We start from the raw sequence: 21,793 nt of genomic DNA, 5'->3' as shown, positions 1-21,793 counted from the left end.
ATATTATATTATATTATATTATATTATATTATATTATATTATATTATATTATAGATATTTTCAAGATATTTAATTGAGATTCACACCTCTGCTTCTAACTCATGTGCCACCTCTCTGGGCTTGCATTCCTTTGTGTGGATACTTTGCAATTAGAAGCCTCTTAGTTTGTTTGGAATCAGGTTCCCACTGTATAACTCAAGCTAGCCTCAATCTCTCTATACCATTAGGACCAACCTTGAGTTCATTGTGATCCTCCTGACTCAGCTTCTTGAGGACAAGGATAACAGGCATAAATCACCATGCCCAGCCAAAGGAAAAAATTAAATTAATTTTTTAAATTAATTTTATTATTTGCACTGTCCCATGTGCATGTGCACACACTTTCGAGCCACTATACACACATGCTGTTACAGTGCAGAGGCTACGATTGATTAGTGAAAATTTAGACAGCTAAAGAGATGAACTGTAAGCTTTATTTTCTCTGACATTTATGTATTTAGTGGGGTGGGGTGCCGAGCCATGGCACTCCCATGGAGGTCTGAGAACAACTTATCAGTATCTGGATCTCCCCTTCCACCAAGTAGGCTCAGGAGATTAAACTTCAGGTTATCAAATTTAGCAGCAAGCTTAATCTCCTGGACCTACATGGTGGAAAGGGGGAGCCAAGTACTGATAAATTGTTCTCAGAGTCATCCCTCAAGTGTTCTTTATGTCTCTCACTAGCTGCATGTTAGGCAGGGCACTCACCTTTTACCATGCCTTGGTTTCGATTTCAAACTAGATTTTTACTTGCTTGCTTGCTTGGTTGTTTTTATGTCCCCCTTTGATAAAATTGTGCAGGTAATTAAAGGCAACAATGCATGCCATATAAGTTGATCTCGGTGTTTCTCACCGAAGATATGCACTAGCTGCTGTTGCTACACAGGAAGGTGAAGAAAAACAGTGTGTTTCACAAAGAGTCCTGCTGTTCATTTTCAAGGGAACTGTTGTAAAATAAATAACAAATTTCAAGTGATTGTTTTTCGAAGACCAAATGATCTTTGAAAGTACCTAAGTTTTGTCCAAGGACTACATGCAAAAGATATCCATAGCAAAGCTGAACACAGCAGTGGGCTCAGAGGGTCCCCTGTGTTACACGTCCGCTGCATTATTTGTGAGTTCCGTAAAAGCCCAAGAACTATTGGAGAATTGTGATATGTGCACAGCAAGCTTCAGGCACCACGTAGTGGTATCAGTTATTACACTAGCAATTATTACTTGGAATTCACAATTCGAAAGCAGAAAGATCAAAGAAGCTACAAAGCACACATCTGTTTTTAGCATGACTTCCTTGATACACAGGCACTGATTTTTCCCAGGATGCTTTTCCTTATGTGACTTCATTCATAAACCTGTATGTATGCATTATGTGTATGCATTTATGTGTATGATAGCTCATTATTTTCTAAGCAATGAGGTGGAGGTGGCTTGAAATACTATCTGTATTTTATTCAGGTATGAGAAAATTCTCAGGCATTCAGCTGTGGCGCAACGACAGCCCAAGTGTTACAGGTTGTGTTAGTAACAGAATTTTCTTGCTGTAGAGCATTGGAATTTGAGAGAAAAATGTATTTGGTTGACAAGACATTACTGGCCGTGACTGTGGCCAATTGTAGCCATAGACCCAAAGAATTCTTACACAGTATTTTCAGGCATGAAAGGAAAAACACATGTCCCTTAAAAATATAGACATGATCCAGGGGTACAGGATGGCATAGTACTTTAATCCTAGTCCTTGAACAGCAGAGGTAGGTGGATCTCTGTGGGTTCAAGGCCAGCCTGATTTATGTAGTCAGGGTTATACCTTTGGTGAGACCCTATCTAGAAATGAATAAGTAAACAGTCAAACATGCTCAGCTTCGTTCAGGTTTCTGTGGGTAGAAAGGAGTATCCTAAGATGCCTGTATTCATTGCCTGACCTGGAGCCTGAGGAGGAGGATTTGTTAATGTAAAGTTGAGCCTCAGTTTCAAATAGTTTTAAAAGTTCCTAAATCTCATAGAGTATACGACCAAAGTTCAGAATGAAAATACGAGTGTGCTAAATATTTTCTCATGGATACACAGCTGTATTTGCTTGCCAATTTTGTTCCATGGCTTCGTGTCTTTCCAAAATGGACCCATTCCTCTCTGCATGGCCATGAATAACTGCAAGTTTATAATCTATCTATCTATCTATCTATCTATCTATCTATCTATCTATCTATTTTTCTATGTATATATCTATCTACATCATGTACATGTGCACACACATACATTTTAAATTGTGTTTCCTTTAAGTTATGATTAGATTCTCTTCTCTGATAGGGGGAGGGAGAAGCAATAATTTAAAGATTTTTTTTTCTAGAAACCTGTAACAATGGTATTCACCATTAAAATACACCATTGTTACAGGTAGAAATATAACACAATGTGAACTTTGGTTATTTTTTATAGTAAAACTAAAATTTCCTTTCTTCTCTCTTTTTCTATACTTTCTTAATTTTTGTTATATGTGCATTACATTTAAGCAAAAGTTTCCATGTTTTTTCAAATTATTATATTATATTATATTATATTATATTTTCAAATTATTATATTTTTTCCAGAAAAAAATCTGTTTCTAACTTGGTGTCATATAGTCACCAAGTGCACATCATCTTTCTGAGAGCAGATGGCTCCTGTGTGCGGTAGCCAACTTCTAAGCAAGTGTCATAATATCATGCCACATTTTTCAAGGGCTGGAGGCGGGGGGGGGGGGGACACCAGTATCTACAATCCATATGAGACTCTAGGTTTAATCCCCAGCAGCACAAAAGAAAACAAACGTGCACTCAGAGTCTGACTGCTGTGTGCTGTCAACAGTCAGGGATGCTCCAATGGGCTTGTCTAGCTTTGGCTCTTGGTTAAGATCAAGGTCTGACTTGCTCCCACTGCTGGTTCATTTAAGAAAGTTCCCCAACACAGGCTGCCACATTTTCTTATTTCCATAATACCATATTTCCTCCACCAAAGATTGCCATTACACACTTGTGAGTTTCCTTCACTTTGGTATCTGCAATATTTACTGGGTTTTTTTTTTCAAGCAATCGAGATTATATTATGCCTATGTGCCCGTGTGCACACACAGCCCTTTCTAACTTCATCTCAACCATTCATTATAATATGTCTGTGCCTGTGTACCAATACACATCTTGTAGTGTACTCAACTCGTTCTCTTTCCAGGAATTTAGCTTCCTCTGAACCAGGTTTTGTTAATAGAAATGATGCTGTGATAAACAGAATTCATATTTCTATTTTTTAAAATGATTTTCTTAGTATAGAAATTGGAATTAATGGGTCTGAGAACATCAACATCTTAAAACTTTTTAGAGTCAAAGAAACACAAGGCTGAACTGTCATGAGAGGCAAGTCCGTATACATGAAACTGAGAAATGAAAAACCATATCCCACATGCTTACAAACACTGGAATCTGTCTTTTTCACCTTTGAACCTGCGAACATTGCTTCTTTCCATATTATTTTCATTTACATTTCTTTGATTATTCCTGAGATAAAACTCTTTTTCATGTTTATTGCAGATTGTCTATACTCTTAATTTTCTGTTCATGGCCTTTGTCCATTTTTCTGCTGATTTCTTTTCTTTCTTTCTTTCTTTTTTTCAATTCATAAAAGATTCATCCCTATTAAAGATATCAGGCCTTTGTTGGGTCTATTAAAAACATTTCCTTCCTGCTACTTGCCTTTCATTTTTTAATGAATTTTAGGGTGTGCAGAAATCTGTTTTCTGTGATCCGACCACTGCTCTCTCTCGCTGTGATGTTTTCTTCCCTTTGTGATCCTTAGAAGTAAACCAGCATTCAGAAATGAAATCTCCCCGTCAGCATTTTTAAGTCGTTTTGTCTTTTTAATATAAAAATTAGAGTCTGAGCCGCGGCCCAAGATGAGACACATGAATTTCAGCAAGAGGTTCTTTCTGCCTCTTGCATCATAAGGACCCACAGAGCACTGGCTTCCCAGAGTGCTCAGCGGTCTGGAGATACAAACACGGGTGAAAGACCCAGCTAGGACCTGCTAAAATCCAGGGATTGGGAATTTTGAATATAGGTATGGGTGTTTGAGTAGCAAGTGTGGTTTTAAATCCTAATGAATGATAAGGTAACAATAGCAGGGCCTCTGTAAATCCTGATCCTGAAAACTCAGTCGGCCAGACTATGTCTGTGAGCCTTCCTCCAGTGAACTGTGCTGCTGGAGAGACATGGCTGTGGTCTCAGGTGGCAGAGAGGAAGCTAAATGATTTTGAATTAGATCTTTGCTTTGGGTCACATCTGATGAAGTCCATTTTCTCTTGTCGTTCTAAGGCGGTGGCTTTCAGCTCAGAGCATTACATACTGTAAATTCTATCCATGATGGGTGTAGAGGGAGGTGGTCCAGGAACCCCAAGCAGAAAGCCAAACTAGGCTACCATCAGAAGTAGATTGCACAACAGTTTCTGGCTGTGTCACTTTGAGCCTCAGTTCCTTTACCTATGAAATGAGTATAAGAGAAGTCAGCTTGCATAGATCTTATAGATCAGTGGTTCTCAACCTTTCTAATGCTGTGACCCTTTATTATAGTTGCTCATATTGTGGTGACCTTCAACCATAAAACTACTTTCATTGCTACTTCATAACTGTAATTTTGCTTCTGTTGTGAATTGCAAAATAAACATTTTTGGAGATAGAGGTTTGCCCAACGGCTGTGACCTAGAGGTTGAGAGCCACTGCTGTCGAGAGTACACTGCACCACACACAGCAAACACTACAACAATGACTTGCTTCTCGGTGTCTTTGGAGTTCAAACAACTAAAGGTTGGATGATTCCCACTCCCCCTTACATGCTTCTCTTGTGCCACCAAAAGCTTAATTTTCCCCCATCAAAGTGTGAAGTTTCCATTCTAATCTGGAAAAAAATTTATTTTTTTCAAATTAATGACGTAGTTTATTTTACTACGTAATGCACTCGTTATGGAAGCCAGAGGATCTGAACTCAAATCCCAGCCCCCAGATTTTTCAGAGCTGGGCATGGTTGAGTGTGTCTGGGCCTCTTAGGTGAGCACTGGGAAACAGAAATGGGTGGATCCCAGGCTCTCACAGACCATCTCACCTAGCTAAACAGCACATTCCAGGTTAGTGAGACACCCTGTCTGGGACACAAGGTGGAAAGCACTAGAGGGAGACACCAATGTCCTTCTCCAGCTGTCACATAAGCTTGCATGGCTGCGTATACTTGCCACACATATGCATACTGCACATGCACCAGCCATTCACACCATATGTGTACACACCATGAATACATAAATAAATAAATAAATAAATAAATAAATAAATAAGGCCTGATAATGTGCTCATATCTTACTTCCCTTATTTTAAAAAGTAAAATGCTAAGAATCCCAAATGTCTTAGAAAAATCAGGTATATCTTTATACACATACCCAGTGCCCTTCACATTGAGAATGCTTCAGACTTTCCTGGAACTAGCCCTGTAGTTCCCTGATTTGCATAGTACCAAAGTATTGATTGCCATGTGTGATGGTACTTGTTTGGTATTTCACTATAAAGAGTTCCTTTGTTAGGGAAGGCATGCATAGTTAATAATTCTTTAACCAATGTTTAATAACCTTAGACATGTAACATATTAAAGGAGACATAAAGAATCAAAGAATGGGAAAGCAAAACTGTAACTCTTTACTGAATGCCTACTAAGCGCCAGGCACTGTGCCTGTCTCCTTGGCAGGAAAGAAGGGTTGTGGGTGGAGCAGGAGGAGGCAGGAGTGCCAAAGCCACCAACTTTGCTATTCCAGTTCAACTGCATTTGGGAGGAAGGTATAAAAATGTGGGCTTTCTATTGGCAATGTCAGACATAAGAAATCATTTAACCCTCCTGCCTCTTTCTGAATGCATTATGGGATGGTGTTAGAATTCTTAGGTATTTATGAAGCTGACATATGTGACACATGTGAAAGGTGGTACATTTTAAAAATTAAAACTCCTTTGGGCTCTTGTCTAGGTGTACAGAACTGTGATGGTGCAGGGTCTCCAGGGTACCAGAGATGGAGGGGCTGGAAGCAAGTGCTCATACTTCTAGCCCATAATTGCAGGAAGAGTCCCTGAATACCACTTTCTTCTCTCACTCTGAGACCCAAGAAAACATAAACTCTCCTCCTTCTCCTCCTCTTCCTCTTCTTTCTCTTCTTCCTCTTCTTCTTCCTCCTTCTACTCATCCCCCTCCTCCTCCTCATATTCCTCCTCTTCCTCTTCTACCTACACTTCTTCCTCCTCCACTTCCTCCCACTCCTCCTCCTCTTTGCTCTCTCCTCCCTTTCTCCCTTCAGTTTTCTTACATATACAAGCAGGTGTAATAACAGGACTCAGTGATGCACAGCTAGGAATAGTAGGAGGAAGAAAGGGGAGTGTTGAAGACCTTTTGTGAATCCTTGGGAAACAGGAGGAGGGCCTCCACTACTGCTTTCTCTTCAAGCACCACAAAGACAATAAAATTGGGATGAAATCTCTAGTGTACATGGTCCCCTCTGGCACAGAATTACCCTAAGTCCTTCCATACTATGTGGACGACCCTGGTTTCTTCCAGTCTGTACACATTACTAAACGGCAAACGAGGACCAGTTCCCCTGTCTTTATCCAAGATAGATGAGCAGTTCCTTAAAGAGATGAACCTTACATAAGGGGAAGTGCAATATGTACAGAGACAAACACATACTTCTTAGAACAGTGGAAGTCTGCATCATGTTGTCTGCCATGCCCTTGGCAGTTGAGCAGCGTTTTGTCCGCTAGAGACTAGAATGATGTATTATGTATAGGTTTGCTCATGAAATTGTTATGTTAAGCATACTAAGTTTAAATGGGAAATTAACATAGATCATGCTTACATGTTTAGTCACTTAATTTACTTTTAAAAATCTCTAGTGTGATGGTTAAGGGATATAGCTCAGTTTTTATTATGTTTGTTGAGCATGGATGAAGTTCTGGGTCCCATCCCTAACCCACAAGTATTGCATACCTGAAGTCACAACACTGGGAAGGGAGAGGCAGGAAGAGCTCCTCAGCTACATAGCAAGTTCAAGGCCAGCTCTAAGCTATGTAAGACACTGGTCAAAAAACAAATGGGTCAGTGGGTAAGAGGACATGAGTCTGGATCCCTAGTTCCCATTTTAAAAAAAGCCAAGTAGGATAGTACCTGAATGGAACCCCAACTCTGAGAGTGGGAGTTAGGGGTCAAAGACAAAAAAGATCCCTAGAGCTAGCTGGCCAGTAAATCAAGCTGAACCAGCAATCTTCAGGTTCGATGAAGAGACTCTGTCTCAGAAAATGAAGGTGAAGAGTGATGGAGTAAGAAACTGTAGGTCTCTGCCTACATACTTATGTATACATGCACATGTGCACTACACCCCCAACATGAACATGTCCACAGGTACCACCTGCAATAAAAATAAAATGTAGTATGGCCACAGTCACATAAGGGAAGCCTTCATCTTCTAGCTCGCATCTGCACAGGCCCAGTAGGCACACAGCAGAGTCAACCATAGTGAAGCATAAAGGCCCAGGGTTGCCCAGAGTTTGTATCTTGGCAAATGTTCAACAGAGTGACAAGTACTTACTTCACAAGTGCTAAACTGGGGGCAAAGTCGAGTTTTTAATCATGCTTTACTGGAGACAACTTTTGCCACGTGGAACCTTGTCTAATCAGCATCACTGGGAAATATATATTTCTTCTGACACAGAGTTGCAAATTATGCTCCACCCTCCACCCCACCCTCACCCAGAAAAAAAATCTAGCAGTGTAGAAATGCTTCCATATGCTCAAAGCTGCTTTCCTCATTCTTGCTGAGGGGAAATAAAGAAAAATGGGACTGAGGAGCCAGCTTGCATATATGAGTAAACACTTAGCTGTGCCACATGTATAGGGAAGAATAGCAGTCCTCAGCATTGTCCATAAATAACGCTCCAAGCCTGCAAGACTTTGCTCACGGTGTGTTGGAGTTTTGCTACGGAATGGCCTGTTAACTGGAATGTAATTATAATTTACATAGGTTATGGAAACAATTTAAAACCATAGGGCTCAAAGTTCCGGAATTCGGAAACATTGAAGCAGGGAGTGTGGATGATATTACCTGCCAATGTATCACACAAGGAGCCAGTAATCTACCCTCTACTCTGGCCTATATAGTTGGGTGCTCCTGAGCTTGAGCGGGCTGCCAAATCGCTCTGGGTTTCAATAGCATCAATGAAATACAAAGACAATAATTAATGTGTCCGTATTGCAAAATTGGCATGCATTTGAGTAAGCAAAATCTTTTGCCCCCCAAACTCTAAACTGAGGTTGGCAATGCTCCTTGAGTACTGTCTGAAGCTAACGTTTGGCATGGCTCCCACAGATTTGCTACTTCTTCGCTTCAGATGTATCATCTGAAGTATAGGGACTCCAACAGCACTGAGTTCCTCTCACTTAAATGGTTTGTATGGAAAAATCTTGCAAACCACAAACCACACCCCAAAAAACAACAACAACAAAAAAAAACATATCTACATTTGATCTCCAGGGTATACTCTGGGGTTGGCATAGTGGTTGACACATTGTAAATACACCATAAATATTTGTGGAATGGAAAAAAAAACAGCAAGAGAACGATTCTCATGTTTCCCGTTGCCTCAGACCTTTGGCAGAGCTTGTGATGGGCTCTTTTCAAATGGAAGTCTCTGTCCGATTCAGTTAGGCAAGTTATTACTTGTGTGGTCGTATCGCTAAAGAAACATGTCACTGAGTTGGCTGTTTCTTCTCCACTCTGGTTTGGAAATGAAGTCAGTGGGGGCAGGGAATGTAGTTCTCATCAAACCTCGTGACTTGCCCAGAGACACAAAGCTGCTAAGGTGTATAGCCAAAAGCAGAGCTTGGGTCAGACTGACACAAAGCTGGCCATTTCCTGGTCTCCTGTGTAAATCCACTTACCAACCTCAAGTTCAGCTGCTGTCCAAGGACACTCTGGAGCTTGCCATCTTCTCATCTGAGCATAGTGTTCAGTAGACGTCCAAAGGACACTGGATGTGGATGTTGGGCTCTCCTGCCTGCACTTGATAGATATTGTAAGAATATACTTCGTACATGATTGTAGGTAAAAAGCCATCAGTGGCCCCATATTGAGAAATAATTCCATGATTAAATCATACATTTATATCAAACATCTGAACCATATTTAATATAACTTCCTAATCAAAAAGTTTTATGGGTGGGGATAAAAATTACCATGCCCAACCCCCTTCCTTTCAACAGCTATGAGAGCTAAAAGAGCCTTCTAGATCTTTCAAATTGATATTTTCAACTGAATATGTGCAAAGACATCTTAAACCAGCCATGGTGGTAGGTATCCATAATGCCAGATACTTGGGAAGCTGAGGCAGCGGACCACAATGGGCTACATAGTAAGTTTTAGTCCAGCTTAGGCAACTTATCAAGGAAAACTCCATCTCCAAATAAATTTTTAAAACAGGCTGGGGATAGAGTGCTTGCCTAGCACAGGCAAGATCCTGAGACCAAAGAATAATTAATAATAATAATAATAATAATAATATTCAAATCTCCAAACTGTTCCCAGTTCTATCCTAAAGTTTTTGGCAGATAATCTTTTTTACCCCATCTTATCCTCAGCTTTAGAAATCTCTGCTCATCTGACTAGCAAAGCCAAAACATTTCCCTTCTCTGGACAGGGTTGCCTGCTTCACCAGAAAGGCCTGACTGCCTGAGGGCTTCTGCAATAGCTGTCTGTATGGTTTTCTTCTGCAAAGGAAAAGAAGAAAGTTCACTTCTTGTCACACATGGCTTTGCACTTTAAAACACATTGCATGCAACAGTAACATCATTTCATCTAATTAATGGCTATCTTGGGTAAAGTGCAGAATTCAACTTAGAATTCCGTGCACAAAGTAATTGCTGCAGATCTATGTGCAGAATGTTACTGAAACATACAGTAATGGGAGTTTTGACAATACTGTGCTTTTAAAGCCTTTTAAGAATACCATGGGCATGTCTGTAAGAGAGCAGTGTGAAATGAGAGTATTTAAAATGCAAATATGGGTATAAAATGGAACTGAGCCTTAACCTTTGTCCGTGGCAGCCACTATTGGCTTAATCACTATCCACAATTCTGCCTTGACCAGATTTCTACATTCATTTCAAAATCTATTCTTTAAGCACGTGCTAGACATTGGGCATATGGTAGTCAACAATACTGGCACCCTGAGGTCTCCAGAACTACAGGAGAGACTAATGTTGAATAAACAACTATTTGTAATGCTGCCTTGTTTGAAAATGGGAAGGTATAGGAGTAGGGTTTGAAACATTCTTCTTGGCCTGGCAAGATGGCTGAGTGTTAAAGGTGCCTGCCACATAGCCTGATAACCCAAGTTCAATGCCTGGGTCACATTTGATGGAATGAGAACAGATTCCTGAAAGTTGTCTTCTGATCTCCACATGAACTCTGAACTGTACACACACGTGCCCCTGAGCATGTTCATGGGCACACACCCTATATAAATAAAAACATTTTTTCTTAAAAGAAAGGATCCTTCTCGGGGTCCATTACAGATCCATCTTGGTATAGGTAAGGTAGATTCACCTTCTCCATGTGAAGTGTCCTGCTCATGTGCCTGCAGAGAGAACTTGATCCCCTACCCCAAAAGCAATTGACACTTTTCTCTATTCACTTCCCTAAACACAGTTTAAGACCTTTAGAGTTTATTCTGTGTCTGGCCTCAGTCTTCCCATCTGTGGAAATCTATACTAGTACATAGCTCCTAGGACTGCCTGAGAGAATTTAAAGAATTCATCATATAAAAAGCACTTAAAATAACACCCAAGTTCCTGGTGAACACTGGCTTTTGCTGTTTTTGAACAAATTAGTCATTTATGCTGGAATGTTGTGTTTAATTCATATGGCTTCTTCTCTAGTTCATAAATTCTTGGAATTCTGGACCCTTCATTTATGCATCCATTCATTCTAACACATAGCATAGGAGTTGACCCTACTTTCCTGCTGCTGTGATAAAATACCATGACAAAAGTAACTTAAGGGAGGGGGGGCTTATTTTGGCTCACTGTTCAAGATACAGTCCATCACATCCAAGGAGTCAAGGCAGCTGGAGTGTGAAGTAGTTGGCCACACTATGTTTACAGACATATGTTGTGTTAATGTGCTCAGCTAGCTTTTCCAATTCTGTCTAGCCCAGGATTTTCCTACCCATTTCCTATCCACGATTAAAATGGGTCTATTCCCATCAGTGATCAGAACCAAGATAATCCAGCACAGGATGCCCACAGGTCCATTTTCCAGATTATTCTAGATTTTGTCAAGTACACCATGAATATGAACCATCATAGTAGCTAAGCAGTGTTCATTAAAAGAACATAAGACTAGTGAATCCCCACAAGCATAGTGCACCTACTGTGTGCCTGGATCAAGAAAATATAAGTCAAAATATTCTAGAGACACAGTTCATCCCCTTCTCGTATAATTTTGCTCCCTTTCTTGGTAAATAAAGAGAGAAAAGAAAGTGCATGTGACTATCAGATGATCATTTGCTATGCTCTTTGGCTCTTTTTTGTAAATGCATATGCTCCTTGGGTTCTGTGGACAACATAGAAAATAACTGACATTTCTTTAGATACAGCCATCATATTCTTTGAATAGGAGAACATTATCGTGTCTCTCTTACTTTAATGATGTCAAGCTGCATGCATGAGAGTCACATAACACAATGAAATCTTATTTTGTCAAGTGCCTTTCATCTGGAGCTACATCCCCAGCATTCAAGTTAAATAATAAATAATGCAGCACAAGCCTCTGGGGGAGGGGAAGGAGGGAATTAAATGATGAAAACAGAGGAGGAGAGCTGTGAGCATAAAGAACCTCTCATCAGATTTCAGAGGGCCTCCAACTCCCCAGCCAGACTGGATTGTTTGGTGGTGGTATAGGCAGAGGAATGGGAATGGGGTGCGATTCAGCAAATGGCTGGAACAATGCTTTTGATTTCATGGGGGTGACACAGTTACACCACTGTCTGTCTTGCAGCTCCATATACACCATACAGGTTTTTGCTTAGAAGGACGTGTCTCAACAGATAAAATGCTGCACCCCCACCTCCCAGCCCATATTGTCTGGGGATAATCTGAATGTCAGTAGGGTTCTGATGGGCACTATGGCATCCACCCATCTCTAAAAGGGAGAGAAAGAGAGGCCTGATGTCGCCATGTGGAGACAGAACTTTTGTTGATGCTCCCTGGCTGCCAAGTATTATCATAATGGCTCCATAAGCTCTGGTTCAGGCTTCACAAACTTTGGCCAGAACTAAATTTGTCTGTGGCCTGTCTTTATGCAACCCAAGAGTCAAGAATGTATACCTTTTTAAAAAGTAAGTTTAAAATCAAGGATAATATATCTAAGAATAATGTGTAACTTTTGGGAGGTACTTCAGCTGGCAGAATGGTTACCTAGCATGCTTGAAGCCCTGAGCTGGATCCCTAGAAAGGGAGGTAGAGGGAGGAGGATCAGAAGTTCAGTTCTATCCTTGTCTACTTAGGAAGCACAAGGCCTGTCTAGGATACATGAAACCCTATCTCAGAAGTTGGGGAGGAAGAGGAAGGAAAGGAAGAAATTATGTGTGATTTGCAAGACTAATATACTCTCCTTCTTTCCTAGAAGGCTGCTGGATGCTACTCTAGCACATGAGTGCAGCCTGTGCAATAACATGAGCATTTATTATCCCCACTGAATAATTTGGACACTGGGTCTTAGAAAGGCTAAGCACTTACTTGATACTCAATGCAGCTCATCCATGTGACTGCTAGCCAGAGATCAGAAGCACAGATCCTTGCAGGACTTAAGAGGGAAAACAAAACACCTAATGTGGACTGGAGGGCTGGGCCAATGCAGAGGATACACAGCCAGTACAAAAGATGGCTGCAGTCTCCTTGTGCATAGTGAGGCAATAAACATAGGAGTGTAGAAGTCTCTTGAACGTACTGACTTCTTTTACTTCAGATTATATTAGAAATAAAGTAAGTGGAGACTGGGAACGTAGGTTAGTCAATAAAATGCTTTCCACATGAGCCTCAAGACCTGAGTATGATCCTTGAGAACCCAAATGAAAACCCAAGCACAGAGAGCCATGGCATAGTCTTAGCGATAGATACATAACTGCATATAGCTGCTGAAGTCACAGGCATCTCCTGCTTCACTCACCTAGAAGTTAGCTCCAGTTGAACTTGCTTTCAGAATGGTGAATTCTAGGACAGTTGATCAAGTGGCCAAAGCAAGATAAAGACGCTGGAGAGTAAGCACTACATATTTTCAGATCATAGGCTGTAGGTAGCAGCTGACAGAGTTGCTTTCTCAAAGGGACATCTGAGAACCAGGATATGGAAATGGTTGCTTGAGGTTTAAGTGACTCCTGAATGGGAGAGTCTTTTGCACATTTCTATGTAGGGAACAAAGCATAGACTTGCTGAGTGCTACAGGGAAACAGTTCCATGCTTTGAAGGGTTTGTTTTAATTATTACAGTGTGTGTGTGTGTGTGTGTGTGTGTGTGTGTGTGTGTGTGTGCTTGCCACTGCACATATGTGGAAATCAGAAGACAACTTGCGGGAGTTGGTTCTTTCTGTCTGCCATGTATGGCCCAAGAATCAAACTTAGGTCACCAACCTTGACAACAAGCCCCTTTATCCACAGAGCCATCTCTCCAGTCCTACACCTGGAGGTCTTGTATGCTTCAGCATACCTTCTTAGAATGCCAGAGGGTTGTATTCAGAGAAGACACTAGAATCAGTGTGGACAGTGAATGATAAGGACACCCTTGGCTCAGAAAGCAGTGAAAATCTTGCCCTCAGAACAGTGGTAAAAGAGTAGTAGAACCGTGCCAAGGACTTCTGAGCAAGGGCATGATGAAGGCAGGAGTGCCCACAGTCCTGTATATGTGCACAGGAAAAAGACAGTGAATACATCATGGTTGTTATGGTCTCATTTATGCCTTAGGGGAAACAAGATCCCATGCAGTGGGGCATCCATAGAGATTGCTACTTGAAATGTGATCCTTGTGGTAGCATCACAGGCATCACCTGGGAGCTAGTTGGCTATGCCAGCTAGAGCCCCACACCTGGCCTGCTGAGCCAGAATCTGTACAACAATAAGATCCTCAGTGACTTGTAACAACATTAAAGTTTGAGAAGCTCTGGTCTTGGCTGTAGGAATACTTGCTCTGGGGTGAACTAGACACTCTGACCTTGTGGCCTGCCATGTCTTTATTGTGTGATATTGACCTAAAGACTTAACTCTCCACATATCAGCCTGTTCCTTTCTGGAAAAAAAATAGTATAAATATACATGCACAGATTCCTGAATGCTCAACTGAGATAACATTAGAAGCCCCTTGACATACGATAAGTTCCTGCTAAATATCACCTCTTGTCACAGACGTCATTATCACCACTATTTCCTCTTATAATTCATGACTTTTCATTGAAACATTTATAAAGGAGAATCTTCTCATCCCATGTAGGCCTCATCATCTTTATCAATGACCCAATAAGCTTTGGCATCAAAATAGCCAGAAATTGTAATATTGCAAACATATGTGACTGGCATTTACAGGTATTCTTCAAAGAAGTAGGAACTAAGATTACAGGCAAGACATCACCCTGGTGGTTCTCACAACTATAAGACAGACATGCTTATCTGCACTGCAATGCTGAGGACACTACTCAGGACCTCCAGCTCACTCACAGCCTGGGAATGGTCGATGATAGAGCCACAGGGCCACTCAGAGAAGGGGCTCAAGATCCCAGGGATAGCTAAGTGAAGTGTTTGCCTTAGTCTCCTGTGTCTCAAGGAGTTTAAACACATCTTTAACTCTTGCTTCTTCTATAATAACTACCAACACTACTCCACAAGAAGGAAATATTAAAAGAGACACACAACCACAAAGGGAAAGAAATAGCCAAGAAGGGAATAGCATTTTAGAACTACAGCTGGTGAAAAAGAACCGACTAACTCAGCAGACCTGCCAATGTGGATTCTAAGCTCTCTGTAGGGAGAGCCTGCGGGTATCTGACTGTCACTACAGAGCTCCAGGGATCCTTGGAAATGGGAAGCTTGAGGCACTTTTAACAGAACTGGTCTGGGAACTGTTGAAAGTGGAAAGGCTGATGGACTGTCTCCAGCTTAACCTCTATCCCACACTTCTGGGTGCCTGGCTGCTCACCACAGTGCACACGAGACACTCTGGATTCCTGGGAAATCTGTCTAACCAAGGAAGGTACAATGTGCTGAGAAAAGGAGCAAAAGAAAATGAAATCTGCTTACAGTGGTCAGACCAGCTCTCCATTTCTCCCCCCTGCTAGGTGTTTAGAAAACCTTAGCAGCCAGTTTCCTTCTCCCTTGGAAGAGACTGAAAGACTACTGTCTAAAGAAACCAAGAAGCCTGTTATAGAGTCACCAAGAAAATTACCTGGCCAGAACATCCTTTAGCAAAGCCCACTAGCAGCAAATATTATTCTACAGCTTGGACTTCCAACTGTCTTTTGTGGTTTCTGTTGTTGTCAATTGCACATATACACTCCTAGACCATCCAAATATGAGCATAGTCACTAATTAGTGCACAGGTAAAGACTGCTCTCATTCTCTCTCTTTTTCCATAAATCTGTATTAAAAAAAAAACCTTTTTTCTTACTAACCTCAAATTTAATGCAAGAAGAAAAAAAACACATCTATACCATACAGATACATATGCAAGCAACTCTAACTAAAATCAGTGGGTTATTTACAAAAAAAAAAAGAAAGTAAGAGAGGGCGTGTGGATAAGGAAAGGGTTCCAGAGTGAGTGGGTGGGTAAAATAGAAATGGGGTTGAATGTTGTCATCATACACCATATGTGTGTATGAAATTGTCGAAGAATAGATAGACTTCAAAGAACATGGAGACAACCATGAGAATAGTCAACAGGAGTGTTCATAAGATACATTATTAACATCCTTAGAGATGTAGACTGCATGAAATAAGGAGGCTATTTAAAGAGAAACATTCAAGCAACCAAAACAGGCTCCTGACAATTAAAACCATAACAGCAGACGTGAAAATGTCAACAGAAGGGTTAGTAGGCAAAACTGACAAAAATTTCCCAAAAGTAGAGCAGAAAGACAAGAATATGGAAAATAAGAAAGAGAAGATTTTTAAAATGAGAATCAGTCTATAAGTCCTAGTATTTGGATATGTTAAATTTTGGAAACAAAGAACAAAAATATTACCTAGGAAATAATCAATGCAAAATTTAGATTTTCTAAAGGAAAAAACAATCAGCAACAACCAAGCACAGTTAATGAAATAAGGCCCACGGCAAGCAAGCTGTGGCTTCTGAAATGGAAATCCGGGAAATGGGAATAGGAGAGATGGCTCCATGTCTGGAACCTGAGATCAATTCCTGGGACCCACATGGTAGATGGAGAGAACTGATGCCAGCAGACTGTGCCCTGGCCTCCACCCAGTCACCATGCACGTATCGCATGCACTCATGCATGTGCGTGCATGCACGCATGCACACACGCACACACACACACACTCAGAGAGAGGAAGGGAGAGGGAGAGAGAGAACAGTAAATAATGGCAATATTATTTTTCAATATGAGAAACTGAAGTGTTCTTAAAACTTTCAGAGAGAGAGGGTAAGGTCACACTCACAAGACAGAATCCAGTCAAAGAGACAAATAGCACTGGACTCCTTATCAGCACACAGAAGGCAAGAAGACAAGAAGCCATCAACATCATGAGAATGACAGAAAAATTATTTCCGTCCAGAGTTCTAGGACCAGTCAAATCAAGCTTTTCATATTCAGGTTTCCCTGAACTGCTCCATGAAGAGTAAAACGAAGTGAAGATATATGATCTCAGAAGTCTTAAAGCGACCACTGATTTGAGATCCAGCACTATCCCCAGGAATGAGGTAAAGGAGACCCTAAGAGAGTGGCCAGCTGCAGGCCAGAATACAACCAGCCCACACTGAGGCAATGGGAATGATAGAAAATGGAATTCTTCTAGAAAAAAGAAAGGGAGAGGGGGGGAGGAAGAGCGAGATTATTTTATGGATGAGATATATCAGGAGGTTTATAGCTTGGAAAAAGTTGGGGTATCAAGTAGTATCGAGCCCCAAAATGTTGAACAACCATTAAAAAAAAGACACAACAAAAAAGACACAAAACTTAATACAAGAAAGCTGTATGTGCACTATAGCATATGATTTGGCATTTATTAATTGAGAATAATTTTAACAAAATCATAGTAATAAAAACAATGATATAAAGTATATTAGTACTTTCAAAAATTGAAAGCAATCAAGAAATTGCGAAGGAGGCAGGTTATTTAGAACTGTGAAAATAAAAATTGTTAGAGATAGCTGCAACAGAAATTGTTGCCCTTAGAAAGAGAGGATATCAAGCAGGGTTAGATGGTGAATTATTGGGCAAAGGACTTCCATTTTGCACCAGATCCATGCAGAATATTTGAATTTAAAAAACTATGCCCATGAATCTCTTTGATAAAAGAAAGGAAGTTTCAAACTTTCCTTTTGTTCTGTGTTTGGTTTTTATTGGTCTTTATTAGTTTAGATCCCAACACTGCTGTGAGGTAGCATCTTTTCCATCCCCTAGCCCCAATCCCATCTTCCCACCCCATTGTGGGACAATTTGGTTTCACAGCCATGTCCATCCACATGCAGATTCTGTGAACAGAGATACCAAGTCACTGGCTATTGGGATGCTCAGGAATGCCAGGCAGAAAAGAACAGTTAGAGAGAGACAGGGCAGACAGTTCCTCCCTAGTCCTTGCAGCTAGCTGGAGGAGTAACAGAACTCCCAATTCCTCATGCTACATACACATACACTGAATTTGAATACCATTTATTTTTATCAAATTTCTCTTCAATGTTCAGGTGTATCTGGAATCCTAATGGTCATTCAAACACTGATGAAAATAGGTTACTTATGTACTTTTAAAAATATTGGCATTTATGTCTTTGAGTCCCATGCTGAAGGAAGTTCTGGGACAGCATCATAACTAAGAGAAAAAGAGTAACAAAGATCTCTCCATATGGTCAAACCATAAGAGATGACCACATAGACCTTGTCTGATCCATGAAGCCCTAGCCAACAAGTGGGCAGCACTGACTTCTACCATGAGTTTGTGGTCTGTGCTACCTTTAAACCTCAGATTTCTTTTCTCCTTGTTTGCCTTGAGCTCATGAAGGTCCAACTGCCTCTGTCTTCAAGCGCTAGCATTAAAGACATGTACCATCTCACCTGGGCAAGTTTTCAGACTTATGAAACAATGTTCCTGTCCTGCCTACCTCAAAAGAATGCTGTGATCATGAAAGATAATAAATATTTTGTAAATTGCACAGCACTTAGTGGATTACCATTATTCTACCCATGTGTAAGATGGGTAGTTTATAATATGGTAATTTATACCATCTGGTTTATTTTCAAGGTTTCTTAGCAAAGTTTTTTTTTCTCATACTAAAATTATAAAATGGGCTCATTGTGGACATTTTGTAAATAATAAAAAGCAAAGAGAAAGAATCTAAAATCTACGCTTAATTTTACCGTCAAGAATTATTACTATTAACCCATACTTCCCCCCACACACACACACACACCCCTGGCCTACTTTTGGGAGATGCTAAAGAGCCAAGTACTGTTTTAGAAATCTGGCAACTGAAAGGAAAAATATCAGAAATGCACCCTACCTTTTTAAGATAACCAAGGAGTTCATGAGAGGTCGTTTCTCTTTATAGAAGTATTCTGCTAGAAAGTGAAGAGGGCATGATGGACGATCACCTCTTCACAACCTCCAGTGGGATGATGAATCTGGTCAATGAGCACCAAAGGCTGCTAACATCACAAAGACAGATTGAAGCACACTCTACCATCTATAAAGCGGTCCTGCCAAAAAAATTAACTCTCCACTGGACCAAGCTTCTAGAATGAACTGCAAGTTTACAGGAAAGAAAAAAGAATTTGTTAAAACATCCCCAGAAGAGTATAATCAGTAACTAGATTAGAGGACACTCTCTGGGATAAATCAGTAACAACTCATTTGCAAGAGAAGAGAAATAGATGGCAGGAAGCCTGTAGATCAAAAGGAACCCAGGTGGACCTCTCAGTCAGATGCAGCATGTGGGATTCACTTGGATGGCCCCACAAACAAACAGACTAAGAAAGAAGACTTGTGAAACTGGGTAATTTTGATAGCTACTGGATACTTTGATACTATTGATGAATTCCTGTTGTTTCCAGTATTATTGTTAGGCATTGTTAAAATATCTTATATATTATAGTAATGGCTATTAAAATATTTGTGGGCTAAAGGAAATAGAATTTTCATTCAAATAACATGGGAGGGACTAAATGGAAGCCAACCAACAAGACTGGATGTGAGCTAGTAGCTATTGCAGCTAGGTGATGGGTATAGTCAATTTAACCACTTTTCCTTTGCATGGGATTCTCTATAACGCATTAAAGAAAAGTCACAAGAACATCCATTGCAAGTCCTTCACAAATTCATTAGTGGTCTCCGTCATGATCTGTGGTGTCTACGTGACATTCCATCATATGACTCTGTGCCAGAAGGCATTTGATCGTGAATTAATAGATTAATATTTAGGGTATTTCCAATTGTCCTAGACTGCTCACAACACTCATGGCTTTCTACGGCTTTCCAAGTCCTATGATTATTTGCTTTAACAACATTAAATGCTCACAAACAAACAGAGACTAGGTGGAAAGTGAGTCACAGCTGCAACCTTTCAGTACATACAGTACATATTCTTCTGTAAATACTCTACCATGGTCTTATATAAAAAATAAGTAGGGAAAGTGACAGGTTTCTAGGTACTTTTTTTTTCTTTTGTTTTCTCATCTGATGAGCAAACCCAAAATAAAACAGAAACACAATGCCATTATACCTTATATTTCATAGTAATTAGTGAGTTACATACACTTTATATACTCCAAACTTGTAGCTTTTTTAAAGTAAATTAGCTTTTATGTCCTTTGCCCTCTTTTCTACTAAGGTGCCTTTTCATGTTTTCTTTGTTTTAAATTTATCTAATCAAATTACGCATATCCCTGTAGGCCTGTGTAGGTATGTGCACATGCATGGAGGTATCCTGGGAAGCCAGAATTTGCCAGGTCCCCTGGAGCTGGAGTTACAGGCAATTATTGGGAGACACTTTGTATGGGAACTTAGACTGGAACACCAAGTCCTCTTCAATAGCAGCATGTTTTTAACTGCTGAACCATCTGTCCAGCCCTGAGATGTCTTTTCCTTATATGTCTGTATAACCTCATTATATATTAAAAATACTAACTTACATTTTCACATATCCCTCAAATACTTTCTTTAGACTTTTGACTTAGACTTTAGGTATATCCATATTTTAATTTTACACAGTTCTTTATGATTATTATGACATTTAAGGTCTTCTTTATTCATCCTTCCCCAATTAGATAAATTATTACCTGTGATTTTTCCTAGATGTTTTTATGTTTTTAATCTTTTGTAAAGTCTGGAAATTCTTAGGGTCAGTAAAGGCACTTGTGACAAGCCGTGGTCCTGAGGTCAGTTCTCAGAATTGATGAAGTGGGAGGGGACAGCTAATAGAGTTCCTCGAGTTGTCCTGACCTCTACAGGTACAGCATGGTCCATACACAAACATGCACGTACATAAATAATAAATAAATGTTTAAACCTAAAAAAAAAAACAGTACCCCCAGTTACTTCAGCAAGTAATTGGATCATCTGATTTTTCTGAAATGGCAAAAAAAAAAATCTTAGCTTCTTCTGGGTTGCTTAAAAATCAACAGATATGAAAGTGATAATATGATTTGCCTATTTAACATTTGGGGGCAAATGCTGTGTGCTTTACCTTATGCTATTTACCAGACGTTTATTTAAGTGAATATCATCACAGTTACCATGATCTCTATGCTCATCTTCACAAAATGTCAAATATGGATATGCTGAAATAGCATATAACTATGAAAAATAAGACTGTGTGTTTATGTATGTATGCACATGTCCAAATATTCTGTACACAGGGAAAGTGTTTGAAACAGATAGTGTTAGGTCCTATTATTGCATATGTGTATATATAAATGCTGTTAAGGCCAGAAATTATTGGATGATAGTGTCTCGGAAGTAGTAACAGGATCTAATATGTGAACACATGTATAGTGCCTGGCTTGTGTAGTATAGTGACTCACACCATATTGGCTCTGACACTTGAGTGGAAGCCATTTTTAAAGCTTTTGTGTTTGGTGTTAGTTCCTCCTTGGTTATCTCTGCCACATGCCCTGGACCAGTGAATGCAGTTCTCATAAAGGCCATAGAATTCTGGAAGGAGGGCATGGAGATGATTTGCAGAATATCGGCCCCAGCTCCTGATCTATACAAGTCAGACCTGTGTAGGTGGCAAGGAAGCCTGTTAGCCAGTGGCAAAATGAGGTGAGAGGGAAAACAGCAGTATGGAGGCCTTGGCTGAGCAGTGTCCTTTGTGGAGACTATTACATGGCATCAAGCAGGCTGAAGAAATGGAAAAGCATTCCTTTTAAGGAGAGCCCTGGGAACCACCGGTGAGGTCAGCTGATGTAGAACCACTGCATGGTAGGGGCAGTGAGGAGGGGGAG

The 21,793-nt window shown here is 40.3% G+C and overlaps 1 protein-coding gene across 1 annotated transcript in view; it reads left to right on the top strand.

The window, feature by feature from the left end:
* Tenm4 (teneurin transmembrane protein 4) overlaps positions 1 to 21,793 on the top strand; it is a 725,631-nt gene that overhangs the window by 1,704 nt on the left and 702,134 nt on the right. The window lies entirely within an intron of this gene.

This window comes from Grammomys surdaster, unplaced genomic scaffold (assembly GCF_004785775.1).
Source record: "Grammomys surdaster isolate TR1022 unplaced genomic scaffold, NIH_TR_1.0 203, whole genome shotgun sequence".
In the NCBI taxonomy this organism is placed as follows: Eukaryota; Metazoa; Chordata; class Mammalia; order Rodentia; family Muridae; genus Grammomys; species Grammomys surdaster.
The sequence above is the reverse complement of the archived record's forward strand: the minus strand, read 5'-3'. Positions and strand labels throughout refer to the sequence as shown.